This window comes from Manacus candei, unplaced genomic scaffold (assembly GCF_025592945.1).
Source record: "Manacus candei isolate 608988 ecotype Guabito, Panama unplaced genomic scaffold, ASM2559294v1 h1tg000172l, whole genome shotgun sequence".
In the NCBI taxonomy this organism is placed as follows: Eukaryota; Metazoa; Chordata; class Aves; order Passeriformes; family Pipridae; genus Manacus; species Manacus candei.
The window spans coordinates 801,803-811,295 of NW_026138220.1; positions in this window are offsets into that span (position 1 = coordinate 801,803).

The following is a 9,493-nucleotide window of genomic DNA, read 5'->3' on the forward strand; positions in this document are numbered from 1 at the left end:
TCCATTTTGTTGTCCACCTCTACACCCCTATCAGCCGATAGGGCTAGTGAGTCATTTTTAACCACTGACTTGACAAGGACTCACACAAAAACTGAACACCCCCCTCTACAGTCACAGTTATATCCCCTGCGTGAGACAGCGTTAACGGGGAGGCAGGGAGGTATAGGATTTGTATCGGTGCCCCTTAGCTCCGGAGATGTCCGAGCTTTTAAAAAGGAAATGGGGAATCTTTTAGAGGACCCCATAGGGCTTTCCGAAAGGTTTGATCAATTCTTAGGGCCTAACACCTATACTTGGGATGAGATGCAAGCTATATTAGGCATTTTATTTACAGTGGAAGAAAGGGGAATGATTAGGGCAGCTGGCATGAGAAACTGGGATAGAAGGCATCAGCAAGGTCCAGCTGCTGAGACTAAGTGGCCCCTTGAAAAGCCTAATTGGAATAATCAGAGACCCGAAGATAGGGCCCTAATGGATGATCTAAGGAGTATGATCGTTCAGGGAATACGGGAGTCTGTCCCTAGAGGACAAAATATAGATAGAGCATTTAAGGAATATCAAAAGAAGGATGAGTCACCCACAGATTGGTTGGAGAGATTGAGGAAGAGTTTCCAATTGTATTCAGGGATGAATCCTGAGGATGATGTTATGGGACAAGCAGTACTCAAGCTTAGGTTTGTCCAAGGATCCTGGGAAGATATTAGGAAAAAGTTAGAAAAGACTAGAGACTGGCAAACAAAAGGCTTGGATTTGTTGTTGAGAGAAGCTCAGGAGGTGTATGTTAGGAGAGATGAGGTAAGAGAAGAAGAAAAGCAAAAGGAAAAGGAAGACATGCAGAAGAAACAGACAAGGGTTTTGGTAGCAGCCATCAGAGGAGAGCAAAATAGTAACAGGGAAAAGGAGAGAAAAGAGTCCTTTAGGCTTAATGACAAGGCACAACCAAGTAGAAGTAGGAGGGTAAATTTCAGAGAAGTTGAGTGTCATTATTGTGGCCAGAAGGGACATATTCAGAGAAATTGCAGAAAGAAGCAGAAAGATGAGCAGATCTTTTTAGAAGATTAGAGCGGTCAGGGGCTCTATCTGCTGGGGACCCCGAAGAACACAGAGCCCTTGATAAAATTGAAAGTGGGTCCTCAGCAACAAGTTATAGAGTTCCTTGTGGACTCGGGAGCAGAAAGATCAACTGTACAACAACTACCTCAAGGATGCGTAATATCATCCGACGAAGTCCAAGTGATTGGAGCAAAAGGGGAGCCTTTTAAGGTACCTATGATTAAAGATGTTGAAATAGAAGCTTCTAATAAGTTTGTCTTGGGAACCTTTTTGTTAGTCCCAGAGGCAGAATATAATTTATTAGGAAGAGATTTGATGGTTGAGTTAGGAGTTAACTTAGAGGTCTCAGAGCAACAGTTGAAAGTAAAAATTTATGCCCTTACGGCAGAAGATGAAACCAAAATTAGCCCAGAGGTGTGGTATACTCCTGACACTGTAGGGAAACTAGATATTGAACCATTTGAAATATCTATAAAAGATCCAGATAAACCAATCAGAGTAAAACAGTATCCAATTCCTAATGAAGGGAAAGTGGGCCTTAAGCCTATCATAGAAAGACTGTTGGCAAAAGGACTATTAGAACCTTGTATGTCCCCTCATAACACGCCCATTTTGCCGGTGAAAAAGCCTGATGGGACTTATCGGTTGGTGCAAGACCTAAGGGAAGTGAATAAACAAACAGTGGCAAGATTTCCTGTAGTTGCTAATCCATACACTTTATTAAGTCAAGTATCCCCAGAGTACCAATGGTATAGCGTAATAGATTTGAAAGATGCCTTTTGGACGTGCCCTCTTAAGGAGGAGAGTAGAAATTATTTTGCATTCGAATGGGAGGACCCTGATACACATAGGAAACAGCAGTTGAGAGGGACAGTCTTGCCCCAGGGGTTTACAGAGTCGCCAAATTTGTTCGGGCAAGCTCTGGAACAGTTGCTAGAGTCCTTCGATCCGAGAGAGGGTACAGTGTTAGTGCAATATGTTGATGATCTGCTGATAGCGGGGAAAGATGCTGAATCTGTAAGAGATGAAAGCATTAGGCTCCTGAATTTTTTGGGTGATAAGGGCCTAAAGGTGTCTAAATCCAAGTTGCAGTTTACTGAAGAGAGAGTAAAGTACCTGGGACATTGGTTAAGTAAAGGATGTAAAGGGTTAGACCCTGAAAGAGTAGAAGGAATACTGTCCCTATCTGCACCTAAGAGCAAAAGGCAAATCAGACAGATACTAGGACTTTTGGGATACTGTAGGCAATGGATAGAGAACTATAGCAACAAAGTAAAGTTTCTATATGAAAAACTGGCCAAGGAGAAATTAGTAAAGTGGAATGATGAGGATGAGAGTAAGTTAGAAGCATTAAAAGAGGATTTGATAAATTCTCCGGTGCTTAGTCTTCCAGACACTAGGAAGCCCTTTTATCTGTTTGTAAACGTGGAAAATGGATCAGCTTATGGTGTATTAACTCAGAAATGGGCGGAACATAAGAAACCTGTAGGATACTATTCAAAAATCCTGGATCCAGTCAGTAGAGGTTGGCCCACTTGTTTACAAGCTATAGTGGCTACTGCGCTTTTGGTGGAAGAAGCTGTAAAAATTACTTTTGGTGGGGATTTAAAGGTATATACTCCTCACGACATCAGAGGAGTACTGAAACAAAGGGCAGAGAAATGGTTGACTGATAGCAGGTTGTTGAAATATGAGAGTATTTTGTTGAATACTCCTAAGTTGGAACTGGAAGTAACTCATTTACGGAATCCAGCTCAGTTTCTGTATGGTGAACCTCAAGGAAATATAGTACATGATTGCATCCAAGTCATAAGTCTCCAGACAAAAATTAGAGAAGATCTAGAAGAAGAGGAATTAGATACAGGTGAAAAACTTTATATTGATGGTTCGTCTGGAGTAGTAGATGGAAAAAGGAGATCAGGCTATGCTATAGTGGATGGAGTTACCTTTCAAGTCAGGGAATCTGGATCTTTGTGTAGTACTTGGTCAGCTCAAGTATGTGAACTTTATGCTTTGCTAAGATCTCTTCAGCTGTTAGAAGGGAAGGTAGGAACTATATTCACAGATTCAAAATATGCTTTTGGAGTAGTACACACTTTTGGAAAGATATGGGAAGAAAGAGGGCTAGCAAATGCAAAAGGAAAAGGGCTAGTTCATGAGAATCTGATTCGAGAGGTGTTGAGAGCTCTAAGAGGCCCAAAACAGATTGCCGTAGTGCATGTAAAAGGTCATCAGAAGGGATTGAAAGTAACAGCCAGAGGAAACAATCTAGCTGACGCTGAGGCAAAGAAAGCAGCTCTGTTAGTGGTGAGTGAACAAGAGCTAGGAAGTGAACAGATCCCTAAGTCTTTTAGCAATCGAGAAAAGGAAAAATTGTTGCAAGTAGGTGCAAGAGAAGAACAGGGAAAGTGGTTGTTGTCAGATGGCAGAGAAGTAATTCCCAAAGGCCTTGCCTGTAAAATTATGGGTAGACTGCATGAACAGACTCATTGGAGTACCCAGGCCTTGGTAGATCATTTTGAGAATAGATATGGATGTGTCGGAGTGTATGATATAGCTAAGAAAGCCTTGGAAGGATGTCTGACTTGTAAAAAGGTGAAGAGAGGGTATTTCAGAGATAAAGTCAAAGGAGGAAGAGAATTAGCTAAAAGGCCGTTGGAGAGCATTCAAGTTGATTTTACCGAATTGCCAAGAGTGGGAAGGTATCAGTATTTGTTGGTGTTAGTGGATCATCTGACACACTTTGTGGAAGCTTTTCCCACTGCTCGGTGTACAGCTAAAGTGGTATCTAAAATCCTATTAGAAGAGATTGTACCTAGGTATGGTGTTGTCACTACAATAGATTCAGACAGGGGAACTCACTTTACTTCAAAGGTAATTAAAGAAGTAACAGAGCTGCTAGGCATCAAGTGGGAATACCATGCCCCTTGGCACCCTTAGAGTTCGGGAAGAGTAGAACGAATGAATGGGGAAATTAAGAAACATTTAACTAAATTGATGTTAGAGACTAAAATGAATTGGGTAAAGTGTCTTCCTTTGACATTACTATACATCAGAACCCAACCTCGGACAGATACAGGTATTTCACCATTTGAGATGCTATATGGTATGCCTTATGAATTTGGGACCCCAGTAGATCACCCTAAAGTTGAGGACATACGTTTAAGAGAGTATATTATTGAATTAATGAGGAGAAGACAAGAGTTAAGAAAGAAAGGATTGGTAACTCAAAGACCTCCTTTGGACTTAGCTATCCATAAAATTCAACCTGGTGATCAGGTATTAATTAAAACCTGGAGAGAAACATCACTAACTCCACAGTGGGAGGGGCCATTTGTCGTTCTTCTCACTACAGATACCTCAGTAAGGACAGCTGAGCGAGGGTGGACTCATGCCTCACGAGTGAAAGGACCGATAAAGAATTTGGAGTGGAGGGTGACTTCGAATCCTGGGAACTTACAGATGAAAATAAAGAGAGTGCGGCCCACAGATGAACTTTGAAGAAGAAGGTGTAAGGCCCAGCCTGTATTCTTTTTTTCAGATACCACAAGGACAGACTCTAAGGAGAGCGTATTATGTTCCATGGAATTTAGAAGGAATACCTGAACAAACTGGAGGTTCAGGACTATATAGAATAGTTGGAACTCAAACGGTTTTGCCTTTTTGCTGCGAGGTGGAAACAGACATACCAGGCGGACGCGATCCACATGGAATATCCTGCATAAAACATCCCGGGTCTACTCATTACAGCTGGGTAGGATGTAAGTGTAAGAAGTGCGGCAAACAGTGGCGCTGTGTTTCACTAAGAGGGCAACCTTATTGTATGAGGTGTAGAACAAGTTCTACTGAATCTATAAGCGAACAATTAGCTAAAGCTGAAATAATAAAGGCATTTTGTGGTTGGGAGTGGTTAGTCCCAGAAACTTGGGAAGTGTATGAACATAATTGGAATAGAGTATTAATAGAACTGTGCCGTACTAGATTCTCATGGAAATTGGAAAAAACAAGTCAAAAGAGATATATTGACTTATTGGGGTTACTTGACAAAATTCAAAAACTCGAAATAGAAGAGTCCCAGCCTGAATCAGTGAAAGGCGATAGAGCAATTTAATCAGTATTCCCTGAAGAATACCTCTGCTGCCAAGAAGAGCTAGAACCTCGTTGTTCCCTGCACAGGAACAGACGAAGGAAGGCAGAGAGGTAAGAGTGTGGGAAATAAGAATCACTGATAATACAGGGATGGGACTCAAAAACAACAAAATGGAGCGAAAATTGGCAATAATCATTGGAGTAATAGTTTTTATGAGCTTTCTGGGATATGCCCACCAACCATTTGAATGGACCATAATGAGGTCAAGAGATTCTAAGGTTGTAAGGAAAATGATAACTGCTATAAGTCCTAGGTTCAATGTAACCGTTTGTGATCTACTAATGGCCAATATACCCCAGGAATGTGGACAGGGAGGAAGGAAGCCCTCAGTGACAGTTAACAAAGGAGCTACATATTGGTGCCCGACCTCTAACCCAGGGAAGTCTTTTTGTAATTACCCAGGACATTATCATTGCGGGTATTGGGGCTGTGAAACAATAGCTACTGCTTGGAGGCCGGAGAAACCAGATAGGTACTTACGGGTGCAGTGGGGACCCCCACATTGTACACCACCTGCTCTTGGAGGACTTGTCCTCCCCAATGAACCATCTAATTGTGAATATTTACAGGTCCAGATTCTCAACCATGAAGATAAGGGATGGTTGACTTGTTGTACAATTGGAAATAAAAATCCAAACATTTGCTCTGATTAATGTCTTAACTTATATTTGGCTAAAGAGTTGTTTTCCTGTTACCTTCTTTAAAAAATAGAATCCATAATTAGAAAGGTGCTCTCCTAAAGTGTTGTAACCTTTTAAGTCCACTTGTTGCCACACAACAATAGCATGCCAATATCACATCCAAAGATACAGAATCTTATAGAGATACACACAAATGTATACCTATACATATCTATGTATGTATATCTATCTACCTATACATATCTATACATATCTATACAAATACACACAAGAAAGTTTGGGGTTCCTGATGAGAGTTCTACACAGGTAATGAACAGAGGACTGGTGTGATGTGTCATACAACTGGGGGGACCAAGAACGTATGTTCTGAGCTTTGATTTACTGTCCTGGTTTGTACCTGCCTGCCTTCCCTTGGGGGGAACACAGGCCTCTATTTTGCACGGTCTGTTTTCTTTTACTTTGCAGTGTAGACTAGGGGCAGAAGAGTTTTTGGAGCCAAACAGCTCGATGCAGATTCAGGTCCTTTAGGGGTGCCTAAAACTCAGGAGCTGGACTCCACGGTGCCGGTGGGACCCTCCCAACTCAGCACCTTCCATGATTCCATCAAGTCAACCGTCAGCCCAGCACTACCCCAGCAACCCCCAAAGCACCAAACCGTGTCAGCCATGGCCAGATGCAGGCGCCTCTGAAACACCTGCCGGGCTGCTGGCTCCGCCTGGGCAACCCATTGCAGTGCCCGAGCCCCCCCGAAAAACACAGCGAGAAACCTTTCTCCAGGAGCTGACCTGAAGCTCCCCTGCCTCAGCCTCGGGCCACGTGCCCCGCTCCTCCCAGCGCAGGCTCCTTTCCAGCAGCCCCCTCGGCAGAATGCGGCTCAGGGCTCCCCTCTGCCCCCCCGGCCGGCTCCGCTCCGGCCCCGCTCCCGCCACGGCCCCGCTCGGCTCTGCACGGGGAAGGAACGCGCCCAGCCCCGGCCCGACACCCCGCGGGGGCCGCGCACCGGGGATCCCTCCCCGGGGCTCACTCATTGGGGGTCCCTCCCCGGGGCTCACTCACCGGGGCTCACTTGCCGAGGGTCCCTCCCCGGGGGTCACTTGCCAGGGGTTGTTCACCGCGGGTCGCTCACCGGGGTCCCTCCCCAGGGCTCACTTACCGGGGCTTCTTCACCGCGGGTCGCTCACCGGCTGTCATTTACTGGGGGCCGCTCACCAGCGGCCACTCGCCGGGGGCCGCACACGGGGGGTCTCTCCCTCGGGACCGCGCACCGGGGGCCACTCGCCGGGGGTCTCCCCCGGGGGCCGCTGCCCGGGGGTCGCTCAGCGGCAGCGCTCCCGCTCCCGGCCCCGCCCGCTCCCACCCTCACCCAAACCCCACCAACCGCCCTTCTCGGCCCCGCCCCCGCCCCGCCCAATCCCCGCATCGCCCCGCCCACTCCGCCGCCTCCCATTGGCTGCGCACCTTCGGCCCTGGAGCGAGGAGCGCGCGGGGAGCGTTGCCTGGAAACCGGCCAGGGAATCCCGGGAATCCTCGAGGCGCCGGCGCTGCCCCCCCACTCCTGGAGCAGCGGCCCTGCCCGCGCGGGGAGCGGCCACTCAGCGCCCGGCTGCGGCCGCCGCAACGGCCAGGGAAGCAGGCGCAAGGAAGGTGCGCTTCGGCCCCCGGCCAGCGAGGAGTCCTAAAAAGAACAAAAGTGTTCAAAGAGAGGGAACTCATCGCACCATCACAGAACATGCTCAGTTGGAAGGGACCCACGAGGAGCGTCCAGTGCAAGCCTTTGCCCGGCACAGGACCGACCCCAAGAGTCACACCGTGCGCCTGAACTCTGCCAGCCTTGCTTTGCGACCACTGCCCTGGGGAGCCTGGTCCAGTGCCAACCACCCTCAGAGGGAAGAACCTTTCCCAAATATCCACCCTAAACCCCCGTGAAAAAAACCTATTTGCAACCAAAAAAAAAAAGTTTCTATTTTCTTCCTTCCCCTTCTCCTTATTTAGTGTTTACACAACAGTCCTGCAGTGCCCTACTGGCTCAAAACTGAACTACTTGAAGTCCTTGCCGTATAGGCTGGATTTTGTCCCTTAGGCAGAGGCTAATCTGTCTGCAGTCCACCAGGACTGCCAGAGCTTGGGGAAGGGATGGAGGCTATCACAGGAAGGAACAGAGATGCGGAGATATTCCCTGATATTCTACTCTAGAAGCGCCTCAAGAGACAGCCCTGGAGTTGGAAACACTTGCCTTCGTCACTGGACGATCTTGTCCAGCACCACAGAAAGGATCTTCTCCTCCGGCAAAGCCGCAGCTTCCCGGGAGCCGTGGATTGAGAACCGGTGTCTTGGGAACAGGAGCTGCTGGGCCACCTGCTCCTGGGAATCTTAGACTGCAATGGCCTGGGCTCCCACTCCTACCTGCAGCCTTTTGCTGCCATGTGCATCCTTGGCGAGGAGCGGGCTCTGCTCTTCCCCGCCCCTCCCCGGCAGCAGGGAGACCTGGCCAGAGGGGCTCCTGTGTGTGACTCCGGCAGGTCTCCCAAAGGCTCTGGGAGGGATGGAGTCTCTTGCCAGAAGTAACTGAGGTGCCGAGATACTCCGTCCCCTGCTCTTCACATACTGGATCGGGGAAGAGCCCTGGAGTCGGGAACACCTGCTTTTGCCATAGGAGACAACGCAGCACGTGTTCCCGCACAGGATCCTGATGTGGCACTGGGAGAGCATCAAGGGACGCAGGGATTGGGCACCTCATATTTGGGATAAAGTGTCGTTTGTCTTCAATTATGGGAGACGAGTGCAGGGTTCCGAAAAGAAACAAACAACAGCCTTTCTCCCAAAAAAGAAAGCCCAAATGCTATCCCTTTGAGGGGCAGTTGGTGGGACAGCCTGGGCACTTCTTGGGCAGCAAGAGCTTCTGTGGTGGCACCTTTTATCTGGTAACAATCTTCATTTGCATTCAATTTTTGGATCTACTTTGGCCATTGCAGTGCAGGCCAGCAAAAAAAAGGAAAAGCAGCCCTTTCCTCCAGGCAAGAAGATCGGGATCCTTTGGCTTCAGGTGCACTTGGTGGGGCAGCCTGGGCACTTCTTGGGCAGCAAGAGATTTCTGTGCTGGCAGCTTTTGTCTGGCACGAATCTTCATTTACTTTCAATTTTTCAAAAGGTAGGACAGGCCATTGAAACGCAGAGCTGAAAAAAGGGAACAGCAGCTCTTTCCACCAGGAAAAAAAGTCTGGAAGTTTTGGCTTTGCGGTGCAGTTGGTGGAGAAGCCTGGGCACTTCTTGGGCAGCAAAGAGCTTTCTGTGGTGGTACTTTTGTCTGGCAGCAATCTTATTTGGATTCAGGTTTTCAGGAAGGTGGGACAGGCAATGGCAGCGCAGGGCTGAAAAAAGGGAACAGCAGCTCTTTCCACCAGGAAAAAAAGTCTGGATGCTTCGGCTTGGAAGTACAGTTGGTGGGGCAGCCTGGACACTTCTTGGGCAACCAGCAGCTTTCTGTGCTGGCACCTTTTGTCTGGCAGGAATCTTCATTTGGATTCTATTTCTCAGGAGGTGGGACAGGCCATTGCAGAACAGAGATGAAAAAAGGGAACAACAGCCCTTTCCCTAAGGAAAAAAAGTCTGAATCCTTTGGCTTCACGTGCAGTTGTTGGGGCAGCCTGAG